A 25,244-nucleotide genomic window follows, 5' to 3' on the forward strand; every position below is an offset into this window, starting at 1 on the left:
CAGGTCTGCCAGCATGATGTTGGACATGCTGGGCATATAAAACCCTGTCATTCTGTTTGCTCATCTCTAATTTGGGGATGACCCAGTAAGGTAGTATTCATCTACACTACCTCTCTTGTGTTCTTGTGATTATCAACATAAAGAGTGGTCCTTTGAAAAACAGGAGTAGTTTCTTTAGTTAAAAATAAAATTTAAAAACGGTCAAACCCTAAACTAAATCTCAGGATACATGTTAATAGCAATGGTTGATTTCAGAACCAGATTAACTTGTTTTTATTTCTATCCAAATGGTATAAGTCCATGGTCTGTCTCAGCTGAGTCTAATTCAAATAAATACCCTTAATAACACTGCTCATATTATTCAAGAAGGAGCACCTCTATGAAATGAGAATGCTATCAATCCCTTTTGGCTTCTCCTCAGTGAAGGAGAAAGATATATGGTCACAGAGGTGGCTTGAGTGACTTTTAGAAGTGGAGGGATAAGTTAACAGATATAAAAATAGATGTTTATGGTTGCCTGTGATAACAGATAACACCTGTCATCACTGTATATCACAGACGTAGCTAATTGAATGCCTGCTCATACTCAGCTTTCTATTCTCTACTTCAGAACCAGGCCAGAGAAGGTAGTAAATGCATATCTATTGCCATTAATGATGGCCTGTTTCCATGAGTCAGAATTTTCATATAATTTCACTTTAACAAATAATTTCCCTATGTTTTAATAGTATGTAAAATTTTTGCTTCCCACTTCAGTGATTTTAAAAATAATTTTAAAGCCCACTCACTTGACCTGTGTTGTTTAAAGTTAAGAATTTTTTCTTACCGGTTTCATCATTGGGCTTTTGTTAACAGGGGATCAGAGGAATTTTTATGCTTGGTGAACTTCATTTCGAATGCATTTAATTACAAGAAAATGACTTTTAGTTTATCCCAGTGCTAAGTATGCTTGGGAAACCAGGGAAACTGATAGAGGAGGAAGAGGTTAGCATACAAACTCTGTCACATAGTAGCACCTTGGGAAATCAAAATGATACAAAATTAGAAACTGCACAGAGTCTGTGTGAGCACCATGGGTTTGTAACCCTTGATTTGAGAGGCTGCTTCCAAAGTAAATTTGTGAAAATAGAATTTCCATAAGGACTTCTAAAATCAAAGAGGAAGGGTAGAAATTATAAGCATATTTTATCTCCCTCCTTCCTTCCTGTAACAGTTTAGAGAATCTCCCTTCCTAGAAGCTCTATCAGTTAGAATTTTTTATATTTTGGCAACTTGTCATATTTCACAGTACTGGTTGGTTGGGATAGTGGGCAAAAAGAGTCCCAAAGTAACTAAAATAATGTAGAAGAAGGAATGCTAAATTACAGATATAATGAAAGTAACATGGAAACATAGAAGGCAGAGAGAAATTAATTTTTGCTAGGGAGATCAGAAGAATTTTTATGAAGCAGATATTTGAGCAGAGCATGGAAGGGTTGGTGGAAAATTTTTCAGGTTGAGGTGGGTGTGAATCAACTCTGTATGAGGCAGGTAAAAGTCTAGCACATAATGGCCATAAATCAAATTGAACTAATAGCCTAAAGTTTTGTCTCAACCTCTCACTACATCATTCATTTAGTTGCATTTCAGCTTCTGTAATCAGGAGATGGAATCTCTGATCTTGCATCTTACTTCTGAGTTTGACCATATATCTAGCTTTGGCTGATTGTTAGCAAATGTCACATAAAAAGGGCTTGAGAAAGTGGATGTCTGTTTTTGCAGCAAGCAAGATAGATATTATTTACCAATGTCTACTTCAATTAATTATATTTCAGATTTATACTTGTCTGTGCATTCTTGTGTCTGGTTGGTTTAAACTTTCAGTTAGCTTGAGGGATATGCAAAAAATAAGTATTTTAATTAATTAATTCAAGCTTGTAAGGTTAAGGCACCTACTTAGGTTAAGGCATTATTCTGGGTGCTGTGGACACAGCAATGAGCAAAGTAAAGTCCCTATCTCCACTGATTTTATAATTATGATAAACTTGCATCATCATGGTTATTATCTTCTTAGGGAGAGAAGAAAAAACATCTGAAACAATCAAAGATATAAATGAATGTAAAAGATGCAGGGAGTCTATGTTCTCTTGCCATGTGCAGTCTTTATCTTTTCATCTGTAAATTTAATTGTATGGAATAGAATAATGCTGCTCAAACTTTAACACACATGAAAATCAGTAGATGCTGGATGATGCACCAGATTCCAAATTTCTAACAAGCTCCCAGGTGATGGTCACGCCTAAGATGGATTGACTTATTAGGCTTTTTCAAGTTTTTGTTTTAAAGATAACAGAAAATATACAATTGAAAAATTAAATTCAGGCAACAGACCATATTCTGCACATTTCTTCACAGACAGAGGTTTTCAGACTTATTTTCAAGATTCTAAGAGTTATTGAAATGTGTGTCTCACTGTTGATGATGCCTTAAAAAAAAGTATTACCTGGATGACCACCTTATAATCAAATATTGTCAGGTGCCATCAATGCCCATGACCTCATAATTTATATCTAAAGCCTAGACTTTTCCAGTACCCTTCATGCCTCAGCTTTTGCCCCTGTCAATTTATTCTCATAGGAAGAGACCTGGATTACCCTCATAAAATATAACTTGGAGCATGTAATTTCTCTGCTCAAAACTCTCAAAAGTCCTCTGATTTCATTTACTATTACCTACATACCATTGCGTCATCTGGTCTTCTTTATCCCTTTTACTTCATTACTTACTACCCTCCATTTGCTCACTCTATAGCATTATCTCTCTGTTATAACTCAAGCAATGGCAGGCACAGGCCTCTCAACTACTCTTTCTTCTTCCCCATATAGTTCCTTCCTTAACCTCCTTTGGATCCTGGATCGGAGGTCACCTTTTCAATGAGGCCTCACTTGACCACCCTATGTAAAGTTAAAACTACCCTTCTCAAACACTCCTTATCCGTCATCGCTGCTTTATTTTTCTCCAAGACAGGCATCACCTTACAATGCACTATATTTTGAGTTTAATGTTTAATATCTGTTATCTCAATAGAAAGTAAGCCCTACAAAAGCCAGGATTTTAGTCTGATTTGTTCACTGTATGCTTTTCCTAGAATCCTACCTAACATGTAGTAGTATTTAAAAAAAAATACTACTATTTTTGTATGTATATACATATGTAAATATATATATGTAAATGAATACCCCTAAAACAAACAACAATAAAATTATTTGACGTGAAGCTATCTCATTGGTCTCCAATTCTATTGTATATATTTACATTTTTGGTATTGCCTTCATGTTCCTTAGTATTTTTGCACCTTTGTGCATCAGTAAATAGGCATCCTTAGGAGAGGATTCTAGTAATCTTATGGCCCTCTCTCTGACCTGCTACCAAAATGGGCATTAAAGGATTCAACCCTGTCAAAATCTTTTTTACTTAATTAGTTATCAAATAATTTTGGAGAGAGCTAAATTGTTTAACATTTAAAAATTTTTTCAGATCATTTTTTCTTTTCTCTTGTTTTAAAAATTTCTACCTTCCATGGTGCTGGCTATTAATCATCTTAGGTTTGCTGGCAGGAGACTATTTGGTTCCTTTATAGAATATATCTTATGTTTCCTCTTATACTTTTCCACTGCTTTGGGATTTTACTTTTCTTTTTTCTCCCATGTGTATGTGTATATGTTCCCTTAAAAGGAGAAGAAACAGTTTTCAGTCACTAGAGTGAGCCAAAGTGGGCAAAATCAGCTTCTGGTGCCTTCTCCTAGCCTGAGACTAGGCTAGCTTGTTGAAATTTCATTTAGGGGAAAATATCCCTCCTTCTATTTGTTTCCACCATCGTGTATGTGTGTGTGTGTGTGTGTGTGTGTGTGTGCGCATAGGGGTGTATGAGTGGGGGAGGATGCAGGTATTAACCAGAGAAGAATTGTTTTTGGCACAAGTCTTGTTCCCAGAACAAACATTATTAGCAAACTGTGTCTCCTTAAGTCAGCAAAGAATTTCTAATGTAGTTTCCAAAACTAATTGACTTGATGAGATCTGATTATTTTTCAAGATGTGCCAGATTTCTAGTCCTTACCATCTGCTCAGCAAATTGGTAGCAAGTAAAAATATAGTTGTGAAGATGAATACAAATACTGATTAATTAACCTCCAGTCAAGTGCTTTGAGACCTTATGACTTCTTCCTATTCTTAGATCTAAAGCCATAGCCTTTTGGTACATGGTTGTCATCAGAGAGTTGAAATTCTGTACTCTTTCCTGCTCCAAAAAGGCTGTAAGAGAGTTTCAATGGAAAGGGTAATTTAAGCTTAATATTCCTACTAGATTTACTGGAAGAACCTAGAAAATAATTCAGTTTCACACAGTTCTATAATTAGGATGATAGGAAAATCCTTTCTATTCCACAAAGAACTGTCATCTCTTTCCTTCATATTTTTCTTTATCAGAACCAAAATTATATAACGGAAAGAATTGAAAATGTGACAAAAATACACTGAACCTGCTTAATACTGAGTGAATTTATTAATTTATTTACTTAGTTATTGTCTTGGGAATAGGAAACAAATCATCAGCTATGCACAGTGGTGACCAAATATCTGGGTTATTTGATAAAGTACAGAGACATTTCATTTGCTCCTGTTTTGTAAAATAGGTCAGCTCATTGTGGTTAATAAAATTTTGACACAGCATGGTAGAACGTTCCTTAGCACTTGTTCACTGCTCTCTCTCCATTGGGACATATTTCTCCTTAATCTCCTGTAACATTTGTTTATCAAGCTTACTATAACTTTTGTTTCTGATTATTTCTCCTTTTTGTTGATCGTTTCTCTCTCTATATATACATTTTTTTCATCTAACTTGTAGAAACCAGATTCATACTACCTTATAAATTTAATTTGCTCACAAGACTTTTCTTGAATTGAAACCCACTCAGTATTTGTTACATCAGTTAGCTTTCATAGTTGCTCTTCTAAAACTTCTTAGAGCTATGGGATAACCAAGTCATAAGGCACCTTATATAATTTAGTTCAACAAATTTTGAGGAATTTGAAGTTCAGAGCATTTAAATAAGTACTTGCTGAAATTCATAGGCTATTTATTTAAGATAGCATGAAGCAAAGCTTAAAGACAATATTACACTAAAAATTATTAGTATTTTTAAAATCAAACACAAGTAGAGACCAGACTTGAAAATTCTCTGAGAAGACAAAACCAGTTTAGTCATAAAGCAAAGCTTGATTTAGTTTATTTTAGACAAGTGAGGCTTGTTTAAAGACAAGTGAGGCTAACTTGACTTGGGTCAGTTCTCTTGCTTATGCCTCTGAAAATCATAAGTGAAACTAAAATTGTTCCCTCAAATTGATATAAGGTAACCACGAACCAATTCCCTTTAAGAAAATTCTAATATTCTAACCAATCACTGTGAAGAATAAACAGCCTGCACACTATATAAGCTCTCACCTCATTCCATGTGTTTTGGTTTGAGTGCTCCCAGTTTAGAAACTGTCATTTTGGTTTGTGCACAATGAACTTTTACTAATTACTACTTCAGTGATTCATTGGTTTTACCTGTTTTTTTTTCAACTTTTGACAGTATAAATAGGCCATCTTATTTGAAATGCTGTGTTTATTCTCAAGTAGTGACTTGGGAATAGAGTTATATCTATCCATTAAAAAAAGAATATTTGTGATGCATGATCAACTCAAATTTTTGTTTCTCCTAGAGGATCATGTCACAGGAAAGAAAATGACAAAGAATAAACAAAAATTAAAAATATCTTTATTACATTAATAGCACATAAAAGTATTTTAAACTATTCTGCTATAAATCTCAGGATTAAAATTAGCATGTCAGTTTACCTATATTTTCAATAAAGGATATTTAGTACCTATACTAGTTGCTAGACTGCAATAACAAAATACCAAAGATTGTATGGCTTAAACTACAGAAATTTATTTCCTCACAGTTCTGGAGGCTAGAAGTCCAAAGTCAAGGTATTAGTAGCTTCTCATCTGAGGTCTTTCTTTTTGGCTTGAAGATGGCTGCCTTCTCGCTGTATTCTCAGATTTTTTTTTCTCTGTGTTCATGCAGCCCTGTCTCTTGGTGTATCCAAATTTCCTCTTATAAGGACACCAGTCAGATTTGATTAGAAGCCACCCTAAAAGGTCTCATTTTAACTTTAAAGGCCCTATCACCAAATGCAGTACATTGTGAGGTACTAGTGTCTAGGACTTCAAAATAAGAGTTTGGGGAGGGTGGTACACAATTCAGCACATTAGAGTACCCAAGACATGCTGAGTTTCTCCTTTTGAAACCAGACTAGAAGAGATAATTTAATTTTTGAAGAATGCTAAAGCAATGGAGTTGTTTTTTGTATTAGTTTTAAATATTAAATTCCCATAAAAATAAAAATGTTAAAGTTTACAGAAGAACTTAGAATTTGGAGAGGAGGGACATGATTTGAACCAGCTGCCCGTGCTTTTCCATATGTTAATGCTTCTGTCATTAGTGATTCAAAATTTGGAGGGTGACCTGTATCACCTAAGAAGCGCTCTATATAACTCCTCTTTATTAAAAAAAAAAAAAAAGGAATTTTTGTACTTAACTTTTAACTGCTCCCATAGGCAGCATATTCATGCAGTGATATCATGGTCACCTAAATATTAACTTCTACATTTGCTGTTCCTTCTGTAAGGGAGTTCTGTAAGTATACGACTTAGCTAATTATTAGATGAAGGATAGAGGATGCCTCCTGATCTTTAAATATATTTTGCTTTAGTCTATAACTAATAAGGGTAGGGCAATAAAGATAAACTAACTGCCAAAAGATTTACATTTTAGTCTGCTTTTCTTATTGTTCAATCACCATTGTGAAAGGAAATCCAAAATGGAGTTATTATTGCTAAGTGATCTCTCTAAAATGGAGCCGGGAGGCCATTGAGGAAGTGTGATTTATGTACCTCTTAGTCAGGATGGAATCTGAATGTTGACCACTTCTTGTTTTAACACAGGCATCCAGAACATCTGTCCAATGTTCCAGAAACTCAAGATACTTATTGGACCCTGATCCTAAAATAACACCTGACAGTCTCTATCCCTTAAGGACAAATATTTCTTTTCTTGATCAGGGCCAATCATATTTCTTAAACAATCTTGAGGCTTTTGCCTCTAACTCTTTCTCTTCCCCAGAAGATTCTTTTTGTTTTACCTGAATCTGTGTCTCCCGAATTGCAATTCTTAAAACCCCAAATAAAGCTCTTTGTACTTTGCAGCCTTGATACTGATTATTGTTTGACAACATACAATCACTGTTCGCTTAATATAGATATCTCTGAGTTCATATACTTGTCTAGATTATATTTAGTTGCATAATATAGAAGGCAGATGCATTTATCATATTAGAGAATAAACATTCATAGCAATTAATTCTTTTTCTGAAATACCCTTCCCACCTTGGCCTCCCTGTTGTCCTTCCTTACTTCCGTCTGTCCTTTAGGACTTGACTCGGACCTCTTCTCCTTGCGGATGTCTATCCAAGACATAAGTTAATAAATTCTGTTTGGGCTAGTTTTTTAATAAACAAAGTATATTGGGAAGTTCACAGAGTTTTAAACACCCCTATTCCTAGATCTTTCACAGGAGAAAAAAGTATCATATAAACTTTCTTGACCCTGGCCTCAACAAATTGGATGAGGAATATTCACCTTTGCTATGAGTTAGCCTGCAGAAGGACTGCTTAATGTGAGATTTCTATATGAAATGCTGACTGATTCATCCAATCAGCTCATTAATTAAGGAATTATGAATATTAAACCCATAGGAAAAACAATAGAAATAAAAAGCAGAAAAAGGACAAGCAGAGAAAAGTCTAATGGTAAAAGTAGAGAGACTGATATCAAATAAGAAATATGGAAGAATCAGGGAAAACCTGAGAATGAAGAAAATCCACTTTTCAGGGAAAAAAATTGCATTCTTACATTGCAACCTGAAGGAGCTTTAGTAGTAGAGAAAAAATACTCAAATGCAAGAGTGAGGATATTACCAAGCATTACAATACAATGGAATAGACTCAAAGTAGTTGAGATAGAAAGGATAAAGAATATAGAATATTATATGATGGTCCACTGTAATGGGTAAATAAAAACTTTTAGTACCATTGTTATGGGAAGTGAGCTGAACTCACCTTTGAAGCTGGATTCAGAGCTTTTCCTTGGAAGGTATTAATTTCATTTTAGGACATTATCATAAGACAAATTCCAGTCTTTAGCAACTGTGGCTCTTAAAGCAATTGCTTTTGTTTCTCAAGTGTGGAACAAGAACTTTTGTGTATAAACACTAAACTATGGAAAAAGGAAACTGTTTTCAGTTAATAATTGAATAATGGAAAGAATCAACAATTTTCAATATAAGTGCTAAATTTCTATGACATTGTTGCTTATTCTAATGCAATCATCATGAAAGATCATATCAATACTATCGCCACGTGTTTAAATATATAAATTAAATAAGTATAAAAGTAAACTGCTATTTTGGTTCAATCTCACTTCAGATGACTCAGCACCTGGAGAGGAGGAGCAGATGTAAAAGCCTCTTTTACATCTTTCCCAAAGATCCCAACACAGTTGAATGAGACTATTTCTTCTTAGGATTCATGTAGATGATTCCTTCATCTTGTCATGGAAGGAGGAATTGGGAACCTTAAATATTATTTTAATGATATTTTTATTATTTGGTAATATTATTTCCACAAAATCATAAAAACATCTCCTTAAAACACTTTTTTGATCAACCATAGCATGAATCAATATGGAAATGGTTCAATAATGGTGTAGAGTAGAATACTAAGTATAAGACGGCTCCTTCAGGAGTGGGATGAAAAGCTCAATGAAAAAGACGCAATATTGCAAATCAATAAAATATGATCTCATTAATAAAAATATTTCCCACTTGTTATAGTACTTCATTGAGAAGAAAGAGAAAACACTTCAGGATAAAATAGTAAACTTTCTAAAGTAGACCCACCAAACTCTTAGTAGAGTACAGAAAGATGACATGGGATAATACAGAAAGGATGAAAGTTGACACTTAAAACATATCATTTAAAATGAAGAAGAATATATGAATTGGTTATGTAATTAAAAATTTTTAAACATATTTTGAATCTTGTAATTATTCCCTTCTCCTTTTGCAGCAACTCCTCAGTAATTTAGGTATCATCATCTCTCACCTGATCTATTGCAATGTTTTCTATCAATACATGGGTGTTCTGCCTCTATACGTTCTCCTTTCAGAAATATCTTCTACAGTTCTGTGCTCATTTTGTTTCTTCTTCCTGGATTGCTTTACCAAGTCTCCCACCCTTAGCATGGAACCGATTTTCTTTGGCACCTGTTAAACTGATGATGCTCATCTTTCATGATCCTATTCAAATGTGTTGCCTGATACTTCCCCCGCCCACAGCACAAAATCCATCCCTTAATTCTACTTTCGTTGCACTTTGTACAGGTATTCATTGCAGCATTTATTCAAGATGATCCATTTATCTTTCTCTATCAAACTAAAATATGAGCTTTTCAGGGAGAGTGAGTCGTGATTTATTCATCTTTTGATGCCTAACACTTAAATGAGATTAGTCATTATAAATATTTGCTAGCTGGATGAACAGACAGGTGGATGAATGAATGAATAAAAGATTGATAACCAGCTCTTGTTTAGTAAGAGAGTGACTACATCAGAGTTGAGACACATTGGGAGAAACACTGAGATCAAACTATCTCTATCCCTATCTGTAAATAAATTATATCATGTAATGCAAATTATAAAATACAGAGCAAAGAAGACTGATCTAATGTCACTGAGTGTAAGACGTTATGACAAGAACTGGAAACACAGGACTGGTTGCTTGCTTAAGAGGCTCTTCTTACTTACATACAGTATTATAGTTTTTTAATAGACAAAGAATGTGTATTGTAACCGAAGAGAGTAAAAGTATTTAGACATTTAAGAAGGCCTATGAAGTGTCTCAAATTGGGAAAGGATTATGCATTTTGCCAAATTATAACATTTTACATTTTGAAAGGGCTTAGTAAGTCATCTAGCCAAATTCTCACATATTAAAGTATAAAGGTAAGCATCGCTAATGGCTACATTTGTTGACTCTGGTTCAATTCTCAGCTCTACCACTAAATATCTGAATGACACTGGGCAAGTTATTTTACTTTGCTCTGCCTTATTTCTTTTTCTAATCTATGCTATTAATAGAACTTGCCTCATTGGAATGTTGTAAGGATTACGATAAGTTAGGTTGTAAATACCAAATGAGTATTTGCAATTTTAATTACTTATGAGCAATCTGATATTTATAAATGTTGCATGAATTTTTCAAAATAATTAAATGTTAGAGCCTTAGGTAGGAATGTAAGTTATTTCCTGAGCTTTTGTCCAGTGATATTTTTGTGTAAATACTTGTGATTTTCCTCCTTCCTTTTAGGTATGCAGTTATAAAACTTTATTTCTGAACTAAAGAACTATGATTGCCATTAAAACATAGTTTTACAAATAAGATATTATTGGATCCCCAAATTTTATTTCTTATTAGTGATTCGTTCTCATGCCCATTTTATAGCTGCAAGAATCAAAGACCATAAGCAATCAAATAACTAATGTCAGGAGTAAGAACATTAGAATTACTTCTGCAAAAAAAAAAAAAAAAAAAGAATTACTTCTTCAAGCACAGCCCATATTAAGAGAAATGTTTTTTAATAAATCTTATTTTTGAGAATTTTTTATTAACAATGCTTTCTCCCTTTGTGTCTTGAATATATTAGTGATAACAGGAATACACACACACACACACACACACACAGAATTCTAAGATCTTTGAAATTATTGTGTCCAAAATTTTAAATGTTACATATAAAATAAATTCCTATGCTATGAAGACCACTGCAAATACAACAGAAGCAAAGAAGGCAGCTTGAAGAGCACTGGAATGTTTAATAAGTCCAGGTGTCATTCAACCAAATTGCAAGAGAATCTCCTAAAATCAATATAAATCATATGGAAGAAATCAAAACCCCTAAATGATCCAGGCCAAGTTTAAAACCACCAACTATATTGTATTCTTATTTGTGTCGAAGGATACTTACTAGGGTAAGTTGAGTTAGCACATAAATTGTTAATAAATTAATTGGAATCAAAATATTTCTGAGTTTCCAGCCATAAAAAGAAACGAAATTAAGTTATTGGTAGTGAAGTGGATGGATCTAGAGACTGTCATACAGAGTGAAGTAAGTCAGAAAGAGAAAAAAAAATACCGTATGCTAACACATATATATGGAATCTAAAAAAAAAAAGAAAAGAAATGGTTCTGAAGAACCTAGGGCCAGGACAGGAATAAAGACGCAGATGTAGAGAATGGGCTTGAGGACGTGGGGAGGGGGAAGGGTAAGCTGGGACGAAGTGAGAGAGTGGCATGGACTTATATATACTGCCAAATGTAAAACAGATAGCTAGTGGGAAGCAGCCGCATAGCACAGGGAGATCAGCTCGGTGCTTTGTGACCACCCAGAGAGGTGGGATAGGGAGGGTGGGAGGGAGACCCAAGAGGGAGGAGATATGGGGATATATGTATATGTATAGCTGATTCACTTTGTTATAAAGCAGAAACTAACACACCATTGTAAGGCAATTATACTCCAATAAAGATGTTAAAAAAAACATATTTCTGAGTTTCCATCAGCTTAGATGCTTTCAGAGGAACAGTCATAATTTTTTTTTAATTCTACGTATAAAATAGCAATTGAATATCGTTATTTATGGTACAGTTAAAAGGCATATAATGTAGAGTAGTTCCATGTCAGTGTACCTAGGAGATATACCTTACTCACTTTCCTTGGAAGCACTCTGAGTTCTCATAATACAGTTCTATATTTAAAAAATATAGAACTAGACTTGGAATTAAGACATGGGTTTAAACATATACTCTACCATATAATAGCTATGTCAATTTAAACATGTCTCAATCTCATTTCCTCATCTATATAATGGGCAAAATATATGAGACCTATATACCGAGGAAATTTGCTATGAAGGTCAAGAAATAAGTGCTTTGAGAAACTGGATACAGTATTAGCTATCAGTATTATCACCTCCTCACCTAAAATTATGCTTGGCATTACTGAGTTAGAAAAGAAATATTAAGTCTCTTAGAAATACCTAGTTCTTATGTGTAACCTGAGTGTATCCCAATTAAATGAGGACACCTTTACAATGGTATAAGTATCTTATTCTCTCTGGTTATCCATAAGCTCTGACTGTGCTTTAGGGGGACCCCCATGGGTGGTGTCTCATATGATCATGAACAAGTTTGAACATGTTCTTCTATGTTAACTGCTCTTCATGATGCCCTACCATTGCCTCTACTTCCAAAACCCTCCATTGTAAATGTTGATGAGGTTGTTTACTCCTCTTGCTTTAAAGCCAATGATCCTTGAGGTATTCCAAACATTACTGAGCTTGCCACAAGAATTTGGAGAATGCCCCTTTCCCTAACATGCTCCCATAGTTTGTCACACTGGTCTCAAATCACCATGGACACTATTCAGAATCTCAAAAAGTAGCTCATAAAGCAAGTAGTGGCTTCTTCCAGAAGCTGAAATCTTTTGGTGTTCCAAATTAAGAGGGTAGATAGAAACAGTTGCCATGCCATTCTATGATCATCTTCCTTTTCTTGCATTCCCAGTTACCTCTGCCCTAAAATAAATGCACATGAAAGATACATGTCAGAAGGAAGTCCTGAGATGAAATTAGTATGCGTTGGGTTTATTAAATAAATGTTCCAAGCAGAAAATTTTAAGAGTGTAAGGGAATGAAGAGAAGAAAACAGAAGAAGCCCAGTAAAGGTTTGATTTCACTTAAAGCCTCATTCTGATCCCTTAGAATAGCTCTAGGGTATAAATTGTGCCTCAGTGTCTGTCATGGTTAGAAACAAGGGAGGAGGGTTTTCATGATCCTGCAGCAGTCAGTTATTGATTAAGGGCTGCCTTGGCATGATGTAAACTCCAAGGAACTACTGAGTATGTGGGCACAATGGCTCCAATATTTGCAGGGTAATGTTCCCCGGCTGTATGATGTTAGAAGCAAAAACACACAGAAACTAGGCAAGGGGCACTTACAGGGTTCACTGCGCCCTTTTACAGGCCAAGGAAATTAAAGTTCCTATGTATACAATTCACTTAAACACATGCTTGTGAAAAGGAGTGCCACTTAACCCCACTTGAACTGAAACCACAGCTTTGCCTCCGATAGACACCTTGGTAAACAAGATTCAAGAAACGTAACTATACTTCGATTTATGGAAAATTTCTATAGACATTACACTATTGGATTTTTAAATTGCTGTTGTTGGCTAATAAAAGTTTCCTGGGATAGACTGGTACCCAAGTTATTCTAGAAAATACAGTGAATGACACATGCATCCATCTAAATTTCCTTGTCTAGCTTTCCTTCCATATTTGCTTACTTTACAAGATAAATGTTCCCAATAGTATACTAAAAAATAGATTTCTATTTATCATACTCCCAGAGTGATTATTATGTGTATATATTTCATGTTTCACCATTTATCTTCAGTGAAAATAAATCATAGTATCTGAGAACACTTAGTGCTAAATAGTCTGGAATTCTCTTCAATTCCTGGGGATTACTGAGGCATTAGTAAAAGACACTACTGAATGGCTAACAGGCAATGTGTTGGCCTTGAGTGATCAAGTTTCATTCACTTATGACTTGCTCCAGATGCTGATATCAGGTAAAATAAATGTTCATGGCTAACTGTTAAACATAATCATTTAATTTAATAGAATGACACATTTTTTAGTTTAAGTTACATAGTGCTGCTTGACTGGCTGAATCAGCCTTTTATGTACTAAGTACTGATCAGGGCCTTAAATTTTGTGATTTAAATTATCTCATTAACTTCTCATGATCTTTAGGTAAGACTTTATTTTGAAAATAAAGGGTGCTTAATTTTTTTTAAGATTTTTTTATGTGGACCATTTTTAAACTCTTTATTGAATTTGTTACAATATTGCTTCTGTTTTATGTTTTGGTTTTTGTGGGGTTTTTTGGCCACAAGGCATGTGGGATCTTAGCTCCCCGAATGAACCCACACTCCCTGCACTGGTGGGTGAAGTCTTAACCACTGGACCACCAGGGAAGTCCCAAAGTGTGCTTAATTTTTTGTTCATTTTAACCTGTGTTTTTTTAAATAAGGGGTATAAAGTCTATTTCATGCAGAATGTAGAGCATCCTCTCGCATTTAGTGATTTCATGCCTACTTCCCAGATATGCAATCCAACATTCAACAAGCAACATCTTAACATGCTAGGTGATATTCTAAGCACTAATAAATTCTGAAGGTATGGTACAGATGAAGAATAGTGGAGTGGAGAAGACTAGAGCTGGAGAGCACATCACTGTTTTAATCAAAAAGACATTCCTTTCAATTTGTGGCATCCTGTCAGAGAAAGTAACGTACCATTCTGAAGTCCTGAAACACTAATATGAGGGAAATATTTGGTCAATAGAAAATACAAGTTGTTTTTATTCTATTATTTGGGAGGTTGGTTACAATTCTCATCTTTGGAGAGGTGGCCCTTTGTAGGTAGTATCCTATGTGTCCCAGCAGCACACTCTCCTTAGGTCACCAGAGCTATATGCTCTAAGGGTGCCCCCTATGTGGGATATGTGGGTCTTTCTCTTGTGGCAGGCTGACTACTATGGCTGGCCCTGGTCCAGGTGCTTGCCAGGTCCTGTCTTGTGTGGAGGCTGCCAGCTGTTAATGAGTAGGGCCAGGTTCAGGGTGGGTAGTGGAGGGGCTGGGGGTCCTGGATCTAGTATCAGCATACTGGTGGGTGCAGCCAGTTCCTGACATGACTGGCTGTGTGGTCTGCAGTGTCCCAAAGTTAGTGTCAGGGCCCACTGGTTAGTGAGGCAGGATCCAGGGGTAGATAGATGGCTGTGGGGTCCAAGGTGCCTCAGAACTGGTATTGGCCTGCTGGTGGGTGGGGTCCCAGGACAGGTCGGCTGCTGGTTGGTGGGTCTGAGATCCAGGGGGTCTCAGGCTAGTGTTGGCTCAATGGTAGGTGGAACCAGGTCCCAAATTTTCTAGCTGCAGTACCCTGGGGGTACTGGAGCTTGTGTCTCGGCCCACTGGTGGGTGGGGCTGGTTCCTGACACAGCTGGCTACAAAATCCAGGGTATCCCAAAGGTGGTGACAGCCCTCTGGTGGGTGGGGCAAGATCCCAGGGTGGCTGGCTGAGAGAAATAATCTTAAGAAAGAAGAACAAGGGGCTTCCCTGGTGGCACAGTGGTTGAGAATCTGCCTGCCAATGCAGAGGACACGGGTTCAAGCCCTAGTCTGGGAAGATCCCACATGCCGCGGAGCAACTAAGCCCGTGAGCCACAACTACTGAGCCTGCGCCGTCTGGAGCCTGTGCTCCGCAACAAGAGAGGCCATGATAGTGAGAAGCCCACGCACCGCGATGAAGAGTGGTCCCCGCTCGCCACAACTAGAGAAAGCCCTCGCACAGAAACAAAGACCCAACTCAGCCATAAATAAATAAATAAATAAATAAATAAAATTAAAAAATGTTTAAAAAAAAAAAAAAAGAAAGAAGAACAAACCTGGAGGTATCACGCTCCCCAATTTCAAACTATACTACAAAGCTAAAGTCATCAAACAATATGGTACTGGCACAAAAACAGACACATAGATCAATGGAACAGAAGAGATAGCCCAGAAATGAACCCACACTTATATGGGCATATATCTACAAATCAACAAAGGAGGAAAGAATGTACAATGGGGTAAAGACAGCCTCTTTAATAAATGGTGTGGGAATACTTGACAGCTACATGCAAAAGGATCAAACTGGATATTCCCTCACACCATGCACAATAATGAATTCAAAATGGATTAAAGATTTAAATACAAGACCTGGAACCATAAAACTTCTAGAAGAAAATATAAGCAGTAAGCTCTCTGACATTAATTTTAATCTTTTTTTTTTTTTCTCTTTTTTTTGGATATGTCTTCTCAGGCAAGGGAGACAAAAACAAAAATAAACAAACGGGACCTAATCACACTAAAAAGCTTTTGCCCAGCAAAGGAAACTATCAACAAAATTAAAAGGCCACCTACTGAAAGGGAGAAGATATTTGCAAACAGTATATCTGGAAAGGGGTTAATATACAAATTATGCAAAGAACTCACACAGCGGAAAAACAAACAACCTGATTTAAAAAAAGGGCAGAAGACCTGAATAGGCATTTTCGCAAAGAAGACATACAGATGGACAACAGGCACACAAAACTATGTTCAACATCACTAATCATCAGAGAAATGCAAATCAAGACCACAACGAGGTAACACCTCACACCTGTCAGATTGGTTATTACCAAAAAAGACAACAAATAAGTGTTGGCAAGGGTGTGGAGAAAAGGGAACCCTTGTGCACTCTGGTGAGAATGTAAATTAATGTAGCCACTATGGAAAACAGTATGGTGAGTCCCCCCAAAAATTAAAAATAGAACTACCACATGACCTAGCCTGGGGATTTACATGAAGAAAACAAAAACACTAATTAGAAAGATATATGCACCCCGATGTTCATTGCAGCATTATTTTAAACAGCCAAGATATGGAAGCTACCTTAGTGCCCATCAATAGATGGATGGAAAAAGAAGATGTGGGGTGTGTGTGTGTGTGTGTGTGTGTGCGTGCATACACACACATATATACATATATATACACACAATGTAAATCTTGCCATTTACAACAACATGGATGGATCTAGAAGATATTATTCTAAGTGAAATAAGTCAAAGACAAATACTGTATGATTTCACTTATATGTGGAATCCAAAAAACAAAACAAATGAACAAACTTAATAAAAACAGAAAGCAGGATTATAGATACAGAGAAAAAAAAACAGATGGTTGCCACAGGGTTTGGGTGTGGGAGAAGTAAAGAAATAGGTAAGGGAGATTAAGAGGTACAAACTTCTAGTTGCAAAATAAGTGAGTCAAGAGTATGAAATATACAGTTTGGGGAATATAGTCAATAACTATAATATCTTTGTATGATGACAGATTGTAACTAGATTTACCATGGTGATCATTTTGAAATGTATAGAAATATCAAATCACTGTGTTGTGTAAAAGTTGCTTACATAACGTTGTAGGTCAATTATAAATATAATTTAATACTGGTGTATGTTATATATAAAACTTACTAAGAGAGTAAGTCCTAAGAGTTCTCATCACAGGGAAATTTTTTTCTATTTCTTTTATTTTTACCTATATGGGATGACAGATGTTCACTAAACTTACTGTGATAATCATTTCATGATGTATGAATCAAATTATTACGATATACACCTTAAACTTCCTCAGTGCTGCATGCCAATTATAACTCAATAAAACTGGAAGAAAAAAAAGAAAAAGGAAGAAGTTGGCTTTTAATAGATTGTCCTTAAAAATCTCTAGAATATCCAGTTGGAAATAGCCAGTTGGAAGTTATTGGCAAAGTATACTCAACGGATTGAGAAAAATTACCCATGGAAATAGAGATGTAGTAGTGATCCTCAAATATGCTCATAGTATAAAGGACACAAAAGAAGAGTGAGAGAGAAGAAATAGCTTCGGACAAACATCTTAGGGAATCAAAATATTATACAACAGATAGAAAAAAAAAAGGAGCTATACACATGAAAAGAGAAAATAGAGTCAATAAAAACTAGGAAGTGCCATCATGGTGGAAACCTAGTTCTAGCATCTCTAAGAACTAGGAAGTGTCATGATGGTAGAAGTCACAATAGAGAAAAGTGTTACATGGAGGATGCATTCAACTGTCTATCTGGTGAAGCCTAGTCTTCTTAATGTTTATGGGCAAATGCTGAAAGGCATCTGTTGCTATAGCTCTTTTTTTTTTCTTCAACAGGATAAAAATTGCAGGTGATTCATCATGCCTCTACTAGCAATATTCTCTTTACTCTCCCCCTGACCCATTTCCCTTCTCTTCTGCTAATACGATATGGTCAGTGTTTATAAGAAGTTACTGAAATTGGAAGAACCTTGTACTATTTTATTGGAGGGAAGGATGCTATATTTTGTTTCCTAACTGAGAATAATGAAAATTTCCATTTGACCACGATGCGATAAAAAAATGATTCAATAAAATACATTACTGTACTGTCAATATGTATCAGGAACTACTCTGACACTGGGATACAGAGGTGAAGAAGATATTTTAACTATAACATTGGATGTAAAGAGAATATGGAGAACTGAATGAGATAAATGAGGAGAAATAAATGAGGAGGGCAGAATTATTGTCATGTACCTAGGCATTGTAATTTTCTTTTTCTCCAGGATTCCTAAAGGACTCAGCTACAAAGTAAGGAGTTAGATCCTGTCACCCAGGAATAGACTAGAAGTAAAAAAAATAATAATATATTTCACCACTCAAGCATGCCTTAGTGCTAGAAAGAGATGGCTGATAGTCCAAAATGGAGAAAGATATGCCCCCAACGGAGAAAACTGAAGTGTTAAAAATTACCTTGAATATCCTCTCTAATAGTATCTCTGAGAGTGGCTTGGAGCAGCCTGGTAAAGTGGAAAATCACTAAAAAAAAAAAAAAAAAAAGCTTATGCTATGGAGCTCTATAAACATAACAATAAACAAGACCATTATCATCATGGAGCATAATTCAAAGCTGTGCATTCTAATCCCATATTTTGGTGGTTTGTAAGAACAGTTTTTTTGTTATTTTTTTTTTTCAAATACAGTCATGGGGATAACAGAATTAGGTTGGGTGGCATTTTTTTTTTCTGGAGGTCAGCTTCTCCTTTTATGTATTTTTAGGCTCATACATCTGTTTCTGTGAGTTTTTAGACTCCTAAATTTTGATAATATGACACCCTGAGGATTAGAAATCAAGACATTATTTTGATCCTTTCAGAATGAAAAATAGTATTATTTCTAGGTAAAAATACATTTTATGTGTATATATAGCAAAATTACAATAATACAAAATGAAACAATTTATGGACTTCTTTCTATATAGTTTACTTCTTTCTTATTGGAGGGCAACTTCATAAGGTTCATAAAGGCTGACTTACAGCATCTCTACTCAGTATGCCTTGTTTCTTTCTAGGTCAATGTTATCTCTAGATTACCTGTCCTTGTGGATCTTAATTAAATTTCTATTTTTCACAAACTGTACAAAAGACTAAATGTCTTCACTATGCCTTCCTTTGACCATATCTTACTAAAATGTAAAATAATTTATATCTCAATACTTTAAACATGCATGAGAATCTTTATCCAAGGCTTGCAGGGAAAGGGGGTTACTATGTGTATATGTTTTAATGATTACTTCAGATTAAGAAATAAAAAATGAAACATCATCCTTTTACCTAAATATCTGAATTTAGTATAGCCTACCAGTCAGATATTATCTAAGAGTGCTATTTGTTGGATCAAGTATTTTCACAGAGTAGCTTGGAGACCCAGGATATACTTTTTCTGATAGCTAACCTGCTCCCCTTTTAAATCCAGCCCTGTTCTCTAACATATTTATTTGAGTTCATGAGTATAAGAAACAGACACTTTAAGAGAGGATGGATTTTTAAATAATCAACAAAGATCTGGGGAAATGAGAGTAATTCTTGTTACTGTATGTCTTTTTTGTGTGTATGTCAGAACGATTCATTTTCTCGTGGCTGTCAAGGATCTATGATTTGGTCTCTGCCATCTCTTCTGGACTTTATCTTCTACTGTGTTCCCACTAACTTAACTCTTTACCAACACTGGTTTTCTTACTAGTCCTTGATCACAACAAAGTGGACCCTACCTCATAACATTTGCAAACATTCTCTCATGTTCCTGAAATTGTTTCCTTCCATTAGCTTCATGGCTTGCTTACTCATTTCCTATATCTCTGACCATGTATCACCTTAGTCTCCCAATATAAATAGAAAACCCCTCACCACTGGGCTCTCTATTTTTAAGTGCATATTTTTTATTCCTCTTAGTAGCATCTAACATGGAATTTGATTTTTCTGCATCTCCACCCAAACCCACAACAATGTAAGCTCTGTGAAAGCGTGAAATTTTGTTTTGTTTTGTCTACTGATGTATTCCTTGCACCCCAAACGCTGTTTAACCCATAGTGAATGCTTAATATTAGGTTAGAATATAAATATGAAGACTTTTACTAAGCCAACTCAGAACAATGTGAAATGCCCCAAATAGATTAGGATTTTTTTTTTTAAGTCAGTGATATCTCTATACTTGTAACTAATTCTACTGTCTCCTATTTTATTTAGATGTTCATTTTCATGGTAAGTTATATATTACTGAATCAAAGACATTTCATTTTCCTAGAATTTTGAGTCGCCATGATTATGTTTAATGTCATTAATGGGCCTAAATTTTTTAAAGTCCATAAGCTTTCTGTCTTTGAGAAAACAAGAGTCACTTGCCACATACCATAGCTAAATGGGCATCAGCAGCTTTGCTAAGTGTCATGAATTTAGGGCAATAGGGTGTAATATCAGATCAATGATGAAATTTATAGGCTGGAAATAGTAGGGCAAAGAATAGCTCAATGTTGGTAAAGAAAAGAAACAATTTTTAAATAGGTCAACAAGCACAATGATCACTATGTGATGATTAATTTACTGTATGTATCTCTTATGCTCACCAAATACAGATGAAGAAGTAAAAATCTGAATGTGGTGGAAGCTGATAGTTTCAATCAATATGGATTATTCATTGATACTTTAATATGTAGATTAAGAATTTTATCCAGACCACTTAAAGCTAAAACTATATATACCAACCCTGTGCCTAAGTAAGGGCATATGCCTAAATTTTGACCAATGGGACAAAGAGTAGTGTTATATGTAAATTCCAAAAATTGTTCTTAAAGGAGAGTTAACTTATTTTTGTCCTTTCTTCCTTTCTGTTTTCCTAAGAAAAGAACATGCTGGTTGAGCTTTGATTTGCAGCTTTGGATCCTAGGGTATGTTGGTTTCCAATTTAATTCCTCTAAGCTAAAAACTCATCATTTTGCCTGCTCTATGAAAATGGATTGATTTATTTTTAATATTTTTTTTTCTTTTTTCAACTGGCTCAATATTAAGCTTTGTTAGTAGAGTGCTGGAAACACATTGCAGGAGGAAAGAGCTTGCAACTTATTCCAGAATTCTTCTTCAGGCTCCTGCAGAACACAGCTTCCCTAATGCTGAGTTCCTGCAGTGTGAGCAACAGCTCCAGGCTTAGGCTTCCACAGTGCTTGTGGCTTCTCCAGGGCCTGGCCACTGCAGTGCATAGCATATAGCACCACCCAAAGGCTATCAGGTTCCCTGGAACCTTCTTCAGGCAGTTTTGTAGCTGAGTGCCTTTGATGAGACACCTCCTGTGAACACATTTCTCTAGCACCCTAGAGGGCAGAATTCTGGCAAGTTCCAGAGAGCATATTTTCCAGCAAGTTCTGTCAGTGCAGCACCATAGCGACTTTGATTCTGAGCTATGAACTTGCTCTCTTCAACAAGACCTGGATCACATCCTTGATTGAGGGCAGGTAGATGAGGTAGAGTCTTCCTTGGGTGCCTTATCTCAGCCTTAGTGAAGTGGCTATATCATAATATATCATATCATATATCTGCTATTATATTAAACATATATTACATCTGCTATTCTGATATTCCTTAGAGCCATCTCAATTTTAACTAATCCATATGTTATAATTCTAATCCTGTTATAATTAATAATTTTTTGTATTAAACTTTCCCTATTTTGATTATGGTATGGTTTCCTTCTCCATACTGGACTCAGTCTGACACATAAGATAAACATCATGTGCTAAGGAAGGCACAGCAATAAGATAACCTGAAACCATGGAGGGTCGTGTCAGCCCTGGACTAACTTCCAGACTTCTTTCACATGAAGAGGAATAAAGAGCTCTTTAAAACTACTGTGATTTTTGGTTTTTCAGCACCTGAATATCATTCTACATATTTAAGTAGCTAAACTAATCTTACTTCCCACGCAGCACCAAATACACCTTTTCAAGTTTTTTGGATAGTAGAATACAGTCTTAGACATCTAGTAGTTGCTCGGTAATTAGTTGCTGAATAAATGAGTAACATAGCTCATAATAAGAATACAAACTGTTGGTGAACTCTTAATAAAATCAGCATCATAAATAAAAGGAGCCCAGTATTATGTAGAAAACACCAAATAATAGAACAAAATAATCTGTTATCTCTGAATACTGAAGAAAATGATAGGTGAACTGTAAGAAAAAATTGTCTAATTGAAAGATTAGAGTCCCAGATTCTTTAAACCCCCTTGAAAATATTTATGATTAACAAGATAAATATTAATGTAAAGATAAAAACCTGAGGCATCCTACATCCCACCTTCCTCTTAGTAGCCCTTCTTTTACTGGCATTAGTTCCACTAATGTTAAAACCATCAGCTTCTTACGGATAAATATTAGAGGCTATGATTTGTGGTAAGCATAGATACTTTCATTCCTTAATCATTTTTCTGTGGAATCATTTTCTGTGGAATCTATGGAGATAATTAAGACATGGTCACTACTCCTCAGGACTTCCTGCTATAGGGGAGGAGCTGCATATTAAAATGACTTTGATATAATAGAAATGATAATTACTATAATACAGAAAGAAGGTTGTTTGTAAATGGAAGAGATAAAGAAACTGAATGCAACTGAAAGGAGTGGGGAATTTCTCTTAAGTTATAAGATTTAAGTTAAATCTTAACTGTATGAAGGGTTTGAAAAGTCAGAAAGAGAAAAATAAATCATTCCATGTAATACCACTAAATTAAACAACACATGGAGCTCAGAATATTCAAGAACTTTTCAGATTATGGTACAGAGAATCATTTGTTTAGAGTTGTCTGGATGGGACCTAAGAAATAAAACTGTAATGACAGGTTGTAGCAAATGGAGGAACACTTTAAGTGCCAGGTGGTGAAAAGACAAGAAAAAAATTTCAGCAAGTGTAAGAAAAGGGTAAAGAAATTATTTCAAGAAGGCCGTACAGAAAGGAAAGTGTAGGAGAGACTGGAGATATGAGAGAATGGAAGCAAAGAGACCAATTATTGAAGTCACTGTAGTCATCAAGAGCAGAGTGCTTATAGTCTGGACTTTGAAAATGGGATCCAAAAAAGAAGAAGTGAACAAATGATATTTTGCAGGGAACATCAGTAGAATGTTGTAGCTGATTTAATTATAGTTGCTAGATAAGGAGAGGCTAATGTTGACTGTGAGAATTTGAGATTATACAAAATGTTTGTATATACATAAAAATCTGCACACACATTATTATAGTTCTTTTTCTCTACTTCTGAAATGGAGTAAATAGAAATGTTTTGAGTTTTTATACTCTAGAATAATTTTAATATTGTAGGAATTATTTTTCTTTAGCAGCCTGGTAGAATTCACCCACAAAGCCATTTCAGATTAGTGTACATTTAGGAGAGTGAAAATTTAATTTCTACTACTCTTTGTAGAATTTATGTCTCTATTTATGAATAAAAATCATGAATTTCATTAAAAACTTCAACTTGTTGAAAACTGTGTATAATATTCTATTATATTGTATGTTGTTTATAGCTATCATTTGGTTTTGGTTTTGGTTTTTTCTTTAGACATATTGTATCTTTATATTTCTCTATCTTTTAAAGAATCTGTATTTGTGGGGCTTTTATTAAAATAATTTAATAAAAAGCCAACTTTCAGTAATTGTTAATTTTTTATTTTATTTCATTGTCATCAGGGAATATGGTTTATAAAATTCTTATTTTTTAATTTATTTTTTATCTCCATGCATTTGTGTGAATATTTCATGCAATTAAAATAGGAGATACATTCCCTATTTTATGATTATAGATTCTTATTTTTTTCTTTCACTTTTATTGATATATAATTGACATAAAGCACTGTATAAGTTTAAGGTGTACAGCATAATGATTCGACTTATAACATCATGAAGTGATTACCATGATAAGTTTAGTGAATATCCATCATGTAATATAGATATAAAATAAAAGAAAAAAGTTTCCTTATGATGAGAACTCTTAGGATTTATTCAATTAAGAACTTTTGTATATAACATAGCAGTGTTAATTATATTTATCCTATTATACATTACATCCCTAGTACTTATTTATCTTATAACTGGAGGTTTGTACCTTTTGGTGATCTTCATCCAATTCCCCCCTCCCTTCATACCCCACATCTGATAACCAAAAAGCTGATCTCTTTTTCTATGAGAGAAAAAGAGTATGTTTGTTTGTTTGTTTGTTGTTTTTGTTTTTAAAGTATAACTGATCTACAACACTATGTAGTTCCTGGTGCACAACACAGTGTTTTGATATTTCTATACATTTCAAAATGATCACCACAATAAATCTAGTTACCATCTGTCATCATAATGATATTACATTATTAGTAAGTCCCCTACATACGAATGAGTTCCATTCCAAAAGTGTGTTCGTAAGTCCAATTTGTTCCTAAGTCCAACAAAGTTAGCCTAGGTACCCAACTAATACAATCGGCTATATTGTACTCTACTGTAATAGGTTTATAATACTTTTCATACAAATGATACATAAAAAAACAAACACAAAAAATAAAGAAAACATTTTTAAGTACAGTACAGTACATCTTACAGTACAGTACCTTGAAAAGCACAGTAGTAACAGTACAACAGCTGGCATATAAGGGCGGGCACTGAGTGAACAGGCAAGAAGAGTTACTGACTGGAGGAGGGAGAGAAGATGGGAGATGGTAGAGCTGAAGGATCATCAGCAATAGGAGATGGAGGGCAAGCTGCAATTTCACCCACACCTGACACTGATGGAACACACATTCGCATCTTTGAAAGTTTGCAACTTGAAGGTTCGTATATAGGGGACTTACTGTATTGACTATTTCTCCCACATTGTACATTTCATATGTGTGACTCATTTATTTTGCAAAAATAAAGGTAAGAGGTAAGAAGTTTTTACCTCACTCTCCCTCACTTATTTCTCTCATCTTCCTACCTGCCCGCCCCTCTGGCAACCACCTGTTTCTTCCCTGAATCTATGACTCTGTTTCTGTCTTGTTATGTTTGTT

The sequence above is a fragment of the Balaenoptera acutorostrata genome, chromosome 12 (genome assembly GCF_949987535.1).
Source record: "Balaenoptera acutorostrata chromosome 12, mBalAcu1.1, whole genome shotgun sequence".
NCBI lineage: Eukaryota > Metazoa > Chordata > Mammalia > Artiodactyla > Balaenopteridae > Balaenoptera > Balaenoptera acutorostrata.